Below are 8,947 nucleotides of genomic sequence, written 5' to 3'. Positions count from 1 at the left end.
TCGGCGCCCGCGACCCCCGGCCTCCAGGCATGGGCGCCCCTGCGCCTTGCGGTGCGGAGCAGCTCCCCGCTGGCCGGTGCGCGACCCCGGAAGGCGGGGGTGCAGAGGCGAGCAGAGCTCGACCGGCCAGGTGAGGGGGCCCGGGTGGGGAGCGGTGAGGGGGTCTCCGGGAGCTGCCCGGGGAGAATGGGGTCTCCGCCTATGCGGTGGAGTGGCCTGGGAGCCACGCTGGGAGTCCTGCTGGGGATCGTGGGAGTGTGGGGCGGGGAGGGACTGGATTCCCTGCGGAACCTGCTGACCCAGACTCAGCCCCCCCCCCCCCCCCCCCGAGTGCGGCGGCCAACGCTTTTTCTCCCTGGCCCGCCAAGGGTGGGGTTTGGCCCGTGAGGGGCGCTGGAGATGGCCGGGCCGGAGAAATTCCTTCCAATCCCCCCCCCTCCCCGCCCCCGGCTGCGGGGAATGGGTTCCAGGAGTTCGGGAGGGGAGGGACCGGGACCAGAAATGCCCGGGGCGGCCCCTTTGTGGGACCGAGTGAAGAAATCGAGGCCGGAGAGGGTCTCCTCGAGTCAGGCGCCAGGACCTGGGATTAGAAGTGGTGCAGAAGTGGCATTTACAATGGTTTACGGTGGAGGCTTCATTTGGTTGGGGGGCTAGAGTTCTGGGCATGCCGAGGGGAAAAGGAAGACTGGGCAGAGGTAGGTGGCTAAGCAACCATTGTGCCCAAAGGGTGCCGATCGATTAGGGGGCAGATAACAGCCCGGGCAGGGCCTCCAGTGGCGGCTACAGCAGTGGTCCGACACCCACTTCAAGTGAATGTTTAGATCAGCGAGGGATGGAGACTTAAAAGGGGAGCCGGCTGACTGGAAAGCCCTAGGGCCCAGGGGAATGACAAGTGCACAGCAAGATAAAATCAAGATTCGGAATGATGGCAGCCAGGCTGAAGGATGGCCCAAGACTGACAAGATGAACAGGACTGATTATAAATGTTGGGGCCTGTGCTGGAGTGAAAAAAATGAGCTCAGGGGTTCAGGCCTAGCACCTGGCTCCGAGGCCCAGCAACCCAGGGCCGGGAGCTTCTCACTTGCTTTCCGATGTTGGCTGCCAAACTGCTTTGTGCAATCTAAGGCCTCTACCCACCAGAGGAATCCCAAGGTGGGAAGACGGATGCCTGGCCCTGGGCTCGCTGGTTGGGCTCCCTGGATTCTTTCTAATCCCAGTTTTGCCACTTCCTAGCTGTGTGACCTTTGGCAAGTTACTTGACATTTCTGTGCCTTAGTTTCTCCACTGGTAAAATGTTCCCTACAATAATCTCCTCCTCGTAGTGAGGAGGCTGAAGTGAGAAAATGCATGTAAAAGGCTTAGTGATATATCTAGCACATGGTGTTCAGTAAATATTGTCTGCCATTGTTCTTGTTGATAATGAGCAATGTGCCCATTTCTGGGTGGGGACTTGGCCAATGCACGGCTTGGTGTGTCAGCCGTGTCCTGGGGGCAAGGAGGAGTTTAGTTAGCTGACTGAAATACTTGATAGGAAGGAGGAGAAGGAGGTTTTGGATGGGCCCGGGCAGAGCTGGGATCCAGGGCTGGGGCTCTTGGAGTCCAGGTTGTAGCTCAGCATTGGGAAGAGCCCTCAGACTTTGGATCCGCCCTCAAGTGGAAAGGGCAGTTCCTTAGCGACAGTGTTCTCCTCACCTCCTTCCAAGCTAGCTGGCCCCTTCTCCCAGCCCAGCTCTGGTGCAGGCCTGTGTGAATCCTTTTCTCCTGCATTCCACAAATACTTACCGAGTACCTACTAGTGCTGAGCTCTGTTTTGGAGACTGCAGACTGCGGCGATCGAGATAGACACGTGAACAGATGAACAGCGTTAGCCCTATGGTGATAATACGAACAGGTTAATGCGGTGGGGGTGGGGGTGGAGGCTCTCCAAGGAGATGGAATGGGACTGGAAACCTGACTGGTGACAAGGGGCAGACATACCGGGGCAGTGACTTTCCTGGAAGAGGAGGCAGCCAGTGCAAAGGCCCTGACTGGGGAAAGAAAGCCCAGGTGCTTAGAGCACAGCAAGGAGGGGGAGCAAGGGCTGGGTCCTGCGGGGTGGCCTGATGCTCCCACTCCCTTAAGGGGACATCCCTCTCTTCTCCACACCTGCCCAGTCCTATGGCATACTCAGAGGTTTGCCCTCTGCTCTGTGTTGAGTGTAATGGACTTTGATCTGTTCCCCCAGAGGAACCTCCTGGGGTCCAGAGATGTTGGTTTGCTCCTTCTTGGACCTTCCGTGGCTCGTGGCTCACTGCCTGATTTTAAGCCTGATTTTGCTTTCAGTATGGGGTTGGAAGCCCTCCAGACTTCTAGACTGCCCCCCTCTCTTTCCTGCAGCCTGGTCTCCATTACCCACAGGAACATGGGAGTTCTAGTAGCTCTGTAAGAGGAGAATCTGAGTACCAGGGTCCAGAGTAGCTCCTTTTAGCCCGTGGACCCTGGGGCAGAGGTCAGGAAGGCCAGGAAGCCCATTGCCCACCCTCTGGGCCCTCCTCCTCCTTACTCCCTCCACCTCCCATCATGGAGACATTTACTTCCTTTCTCCCAGACCTCATCTTGGCCTGAAGCACCTGCTCCTACTCTCACTCTGGGACTCAGCTGAGAGAGGAGAAAGCGGAATTAGGGCGGAAAAAGAAGTGGGGTCTGGGGTACCCTGGTTGAGGGAGGCTTTGGCACCAGCGAGGGGGCAGGCAAGAGCTTAAAGAGGCTGGAAGGGTGGTACTCACACTTGGCTCTGGAAGTGGAGGCCAGGTGCCCAGAAGTGGCTTGGAGTAGGAAGCAGAGTCTGGGGCTGGCTTTGATTCGTCATCGTTTGATTTTTCCCAACAGTGATAGCACATACATGTGTATACGTATCCAGCATTGTTCTATGTCCTGTACACGTATGAACTCATTTTAAGCTCTGTGATAGCCTTGTGGTTGTTAATATCAGAGACAACTACGGAGTGTCATTCTCACAGTTGAAGAACAGGAGGCACAGAGAGGTTATGTGACCTGCCCAAGATCATAAGTGATAGAGCCATGATTTGAACACAGGCATCTGGGATCTGGCATCTGGGCCCTTAACCTCTTTGCTCCAGGCTGGGCCTTCCTGTCTGGGGACTGGAGTGCCTTCACAGAATATTTCCTGGGAGTCCCCACTGCTCTGGTTGGAAGGCTGGCTGCCTGGAGATGGAGTGATGGAGCCCCTGCCCTGTGGGGTTGTCTGAGGCTTTGGGGGCCAAGTTGGAGCCCCTTAAGGAGAGAGAGGTTATTTTACTCTATCCTCACAATAGCTCTCTTTTCTCTGCCTACGAAGTGCCCTTTTGTGCACATCAGGGCTGAGTGCTGGACTAAAGCCACCCCCCACCCCAATCCAGGAGTGAGGCATGAGGCTGAGGGGCTGGGGGCTGGCATGTGTCCCCATGGTCCTGAGATGTCCCACACAATGTCAGCTGTTCCTGGTCGCACCTCACATCCCCAAGAGCTGTTTGCCTAGGGTGTGTGCCCCCAGGTTCTGATGCCCAGCCCAGGAAAATCCTTGGGCTGGCTTGTCAGCTCTCACGGCCCGGGTCCTGCCTCTATTCCCACTCCTGTGTTTCCTGGCTGTGCTGCCTCCAGGGAGTGTCCCTGCTGGCTGGTTATTCCTCACTCACACGGACTCTCCCTCCGTAGGCTTCCACCATGGACAGAGGCCAGCCCTGGCCCCTCTCAGGCATCCCGGCTCCGCCTGCCAGGCCCTGAAGGCACAAGGGATGGTTGAGTGTTGTCTGAGGTCTGTTGGTTCATCCAGATTGGTGAGTGCTCTACTGTTGTCCTTTGTACACCCCTGGGGCCTTCAAGCAGGTGAGGTTGGGGGACAGAGGTGGGTGTGGAGCTGCCCTAAGTGGATGTGGTTTGGGGGATGGAGGGGGAAGCCCTGCAGAGGTGGTGGGTGAGGTTCTGCTCTGCTTGGGGAGATCTGATTTCTTCAGTGATGGGGGCAATGTGGGGGTGGGGAAGGGGGAAGCCTAGCTTTCTCAGCAGGATAGGCTGCGGGGCTCTGGGCCTGGGGGCATGGGCTGGTGTGGGAGGAGAGGGGCAGGGATGTGGGTAGGTGGCCGCCGTTGCCAAGGCAACACGTTCTGGTTCCAGGAAGCTGATGGGGTGGGATTGGCCAGCTCAAGGCCAGGCTAGGAGCATGGGGGTTGGGGGGTGGGGCAGGTATGGGGGATGGGAAGCTGGCTTGTTTCTAGGGCATGCACACTGGAATGCACAAAGGGAAGCCTGGGATCATCTCCCCCGCAAAAGGGGATGACCACACCCTTCCTACTATGGCAGGCCTGTATGGCAGGCCTGTGGGGTCTGGTATGGGAAGGTGCTTCTATGAATGGGGAAGATCTTACTGGCAGAGGGCAAGGACAGGCCCTCTGCTATTCACACAGCATCCCCACGGGGGAAAATCTCAGACTTGTGGCCATGGCCAGAGGGATTCTAGGCCATCTAGTTCACCTCCTCCCCTTATGGATGAAGAAACGGAGTCACGGAGGCGAGAAGCGACTTTTCAAGATCCTATAGTGAGGGCATATAGAGCCAAACTTAGAATCAAGGTCTCCTGGAGTCTGGGCGAGCCCAGAGGTCTGGTTGGCTGGTGGAGGACCTACTTTCCTTGCCTGAGGACACTTCTGGAGAAGGTACAAGCAGATCTAGGGGTGAAGAATGGAGAGTGGGAATGAAATTTCCACCAGGCCTTTCCCTGGGGATCTCAGATACTAGGATGGGGCCAAGGGCACCATGGGCCTGGTTACCATGTTTACTTGGGAGAGCTGAAATTCAGCCTGGCACCCCGGCCAGGGATCTGTGATGCCCTTCTTCCTTCCCCAGAACAGGGGGCTATCTCCAGGCCACAGCCCCCTTCAGGCCTCGAGGGATCCCTGGATGAAGTAGGAGCTGGTTTCATATCTCCCCCAACCCCCCAAACACTGTTGCCGCATGTGGAGTTGGTGTTCAGGGCACAGGGAGTCCCACAGAGGTGGCTGCGACAGGGGAGGAGGAGGTGTCCGGCCTGAGCCTGGGTGGAAGGAGGGGAAGCCCTAGGAAGCAGGGCCTCCTGTTCCAGAGGCTGAGCTGGGTGTGCACCTGGCCGTCTACTGGCCGCAGGCTCTGTGCCACCAACCTTGGGCTGGGGGCAGGGAGAGGAGTTACTGTAAGTGGGAGAGGCAGGTGTCCCTGGTCAGCCAGGGATCTGGACCGGGGAGGCACGTGAGTGATGATGACAGCAGCGGGCCAGATGGCTTCCCCCAACCCGGCCCCCACCTCTACCATCAGCTCAGACCGCCTCCTGAGCGCCTGGCCTTCCCGTGGGTACAGAGCGGCCCCCATGGGCAGAATTCCTCGTGTTCACCTTGTTGTCGGGGTGATGGTGGTGGCTGGGTGGAACCCCCATGCCTTATACAATGCCAGGGCCACCCTGAGGGGCTGCCAGCCGGGGCCCCATGAGTGCTAGAGCCGCTGGTCTTGTGACGTGGGCACCTGTCTGCCAGGCCCGGGCATGGGCCCAGGGTCACGCTCACGCCGGGGCTCCCGTCAGCTGACTATTTTGGGCTCTTGCTGACCTGGGCCAAAGTCAGGCTTCAGCCAAGAGGGCCCCGAGGCAGCTCCCTCTGTCCCCAGAGGCCGGCTCTGGTTTCGGCTATATAAACAGAGGAGGACAAGCTGGCTTGGAGACAGCTCCACGTCCTAAGTCCGCTCAGCTGGTGCATAGCCTTGGCCGGGCAGGCCGGGCTGACTGGGCAGTCCCGTCTCTTCCCGCAGGGCTCCCCGAGGCCGCCAGGAAGAGCCCCTAACCAACCCCAGGATTCTCGCCTGGTGCAGTTGTCCAGGACCTCTGAGAGTCTAAGCAGATCGTGAAGAGATAGCTGGTGAGTCGTAGGGATGGGGAAACTGAGGCACGGGAGCTGGGCTGTTTGGGTCTCTTTCCATTGTGACGATCTACACTGCGGTTTCTTCGGCCCTGAGAGGAGGGGTGTGAAGGAGGAAGCAAGGGTGGCAGGCCTTCCCGAGGAGTAAGAGTAAAGCTAGACCTGAGTTGGATGGTGGTGGGAGCTGTACTTGGGAGCACGCTGTGACCTGGCACTGGGAGGTGTGGAAATAGACAGGTGCTGCTTCTGTCTCTCTCCTTCCTTGGAGACTTCCAGCACGATCTCAGTCCTCCTGTCCTGTTGACCCAGCCTGGGTGAGGTACTGGGCTGCTCGGGCTGGGGAGGGACGCTGGAATGAGCTAGGTGTCCATCGGGGAGCCTCGGCATCGGTCCCTGAGTAGGGTCCCCACCTCTCTGCCACAACTGGTTGGGACGGCTTCCCTGAGCCCTCAGCCCCTGCCCCGCTCTCCTTTCTTGGCCTCCCAGCTGGTCTTGGTGCCTGCGAAGCACGGCTGGAACGAGGTCTGGCAACTGCACCAACCATCTTGCCACAAACACGCTCCCTGGGCCTCCGGCCAGGGGCTGCAGCCCGGCCTGGAAGAAGTGGCAGCTCCTTAAGTGGGAGGCTCTTGGGCCTTCCTTCTCAGTTCTCAAAAAAAAAAAAAAAAAAAAGAATCCCCCTCCTCCTTTCTGAACGTGAGTCTCTAAATGAATCCAGAGCCTGCGACTAAAAATACTTTAACAATAGGAAAATGCATCAGTCTTTCCGGCTGGGGCTCGTTATCAGAGGGTTTTTATTTTGGAATTTGAAATTTTGCCCAAGGAGGCTGGGTGGAGACCTTGGGCAGGGGCACGAGAATTTGGTGGGTGGTGGTGATGTTCTGCAAGTTGGTGGGAGCCCCTCCAAGGGTGGAGGAGAGGAGCTGGCCAGGAGCTGAGCAGACTGAGGGGCACGGAAGGAGGCTTGGGGAGGGCGCGGATGAGGCGTGGGCCGACCTTTCCCGAAGGCACTCCACGATCTTGTCTGCGTTTTTCCAGCACCGTCTGGCTCTTCTTCCCAAAGTCTGATCTTCTTTTTTTGTGCTGTATGTTAATTCCTCCTAGCCTGAGAAGGAGGTGAGGGTCGAGAAGTCACTGGACTAAAGATAGCCTCTGTGGAGAGAGGCCTGACCTCCTTAACTCACAAGCTTTCCTCCAGAGTATTAGTTGAGCACTTGCTGCATGCAGAGTCTGAAATCTTCCCGGTGCTAGGTGGAGCCCCATCTCTGGGCACACTCTGATTTCCTTTCACTCAGCCGTGGAGGGGGAGAGGTGTGGATAGGGTTACTGTTCTCTAATTCTTGAAGAAGGGGGTGCTGGCTCCCCAGTCCAGCTGAAGACCCTTCTATCTCCTTTCCCTGCCTGGCCCCCCCCCCCCCCCCCCCCACGATCCTACTGCAGGTTCCTAGAGTCTAGGCCCTCAGGCAGTGCTCCATTTCACTGTTGTGCTTCTCCCTTCCCCTAATGAACTGAGTTCTCACGGCCCCAGAGCGTGATATTGTCTACACTGGGCAGATGAAGAACAGTCTTGGAGAGGGCGAGGGACTGGCCCCAGGTGAGACACCAGGCTTGCTGGCTCCTGGTCACAGATGCTTCTGAGAGTCCCTCCATCTTTTGTCCCTGCTGGGGGCTGGGGTGAGAGGTGGCAGACCGTGGCTTACCTGCTCACATCCTTGGCGGGTTGTGGCAGGGCCTGGGTAAGGGCCGGGAGACCAGACGCCAGGGCCTCACCCTGCACCCCCCAGTTTCCAGAAGCCCCCTGGGGCAGCAGGCACTGCTTCTGTGCCCACGGCACAAATCCCCCTACCCATTGCCAAGGCAGGAAAAGGAAGTGGCTAGGTCAGGGCTGGCAGTAGGTCCTGGGGCTGAGGAGGGGAAGCTCTCGTGGCCACTTCTCAGCGAGAGGAGGCAAAGCTCACTCCCTCTGCCCACCACTCGGGAAGCGTGTGGAGGTATGTGGGTGGCGATGGTCTTGAAGAAAGTAGGGCAAGCTCCTGCCCTCTGCTGGGGGGTGGGGAGGGGTGGCACAGCCCAAGGCTGGGGGTGGGGGGCAGTGTGGGAAAGGGGCTGTATACTTCTACTTTTTCCATCCCTGTTTACCCAAACTGACACCAACCGTCCTGGCCGATGAACGATGGTGGACATCGGCTGCCCGTTTGGGGCCTGCCCTGGGCCGGTTACTATTAAAGATGCATGAAGGCTACCCCCTGCCAAGGTCAGGGAGACAGGGCCTTCCCCTCATGTTCACACACAGGTGAAGGAGGGGGTGAGTCAGCACATAAGTCCCCAGGCCCCATAAGATTTGACTAGGAGGGGCCAGGGCCTAGTGAGTGTTTCAGAAAACCTGCTGGGTGGACAGAAAACACACTGTGTGAAGATCCCTTTCTAATGCTAGACATTGTAACCTCTTCTAACTGTAGCGGTGCCCTGAGTAGTCGGTAGAACAAATATATAATGAGAAGCAGCCACTGTTTCTCTGATTTCAGTAACACACACTTGAATGAACGTGTACTCGGTAAATTGCATCGGCATCTGTGTCCCTGTGAATAAATAAGTCTCTCCCATTTAGGGGTGGTTATTTAAAAAAAAAATTTTTTTTTTACATTTATTTATTTTTGAGAGAGAGAGAGACAGAGAGAGAGAGACAGAGCATGAGTAGGGGAGGGGCAGAGAGAGAAGGAGACACAGAATCCGAAGCAGGCTCTAGGCTCCCAGCTGTCAGCGCAGAGCCCGACGCAGGGCTCGAACCCACAAACCGCGAGATCATGACCTGAGCCGAAGTCGGACGCTCAACCGACTGAGTAGGGGTGGTTATTTTTAAAATAAACTTTTTGTTTTTGAAAATGTACATGCAGAAAAGTGCACAAATCATGGGTGTGAAACCTTGAGAGTATGTAGTTTGATGACTTTTCCACAGCAAACAGACCTGCGTGATTGTTGTGAGATTGGGAGCCGGACTTCATCCAGTCCCACCAAAGACACCCCCCCCC

The 8,947-nt window shown here is 57.4% G+C and overlaps 1 protein-coding gene across 3 annotated transcripts in view; it reads left to right on the top strand.

Moving 5' to 3' along the window:
- NR4A1 (nuclear receptor subfamily 4 group A member 1) overlaps positions 1–8,947 on the top strand; it is a 20,943-nt gene continuing 11,996 nt past the window's right edge. For 2 of the 3 annotated variants that reach the window (XM_040488063.1, XM_040488065.1), the window contains exons 1-3: positions 1–130; positions 3,694–3,815; positions 5,812–5,918. The gene's annotated coding sequence lies outside the window, so the exon portion shown is untranslated. The remainder of the gene's footprint in view (positions 131–3,693; positions 3,816–5,811; positions 5,919–8,947) is intronic. The other variant, XM_040488064.1, reaches the window with a different exon arrangement.

This window comes from Herpailurus yagouaroundi, unplaced genomic scaffold (assembly GCF_014898765.1).
Source record: "Herpailurus yagouaroundi ecotype Mexico unplaced genomic scaffold, PumYag 166, whole genome shotgun sequence".
NCBI lineage: Eukaryota > Metazoa > Chordata > Mammalia > Carnivora > Felidae > Herpailurus > Herpailurus yagouaroundi.
The sequence above is the reverse complement of the archived record's forward strand: the minus strand, read 5'-3'. Positions and strand labels throughout refer to the sequence as shown.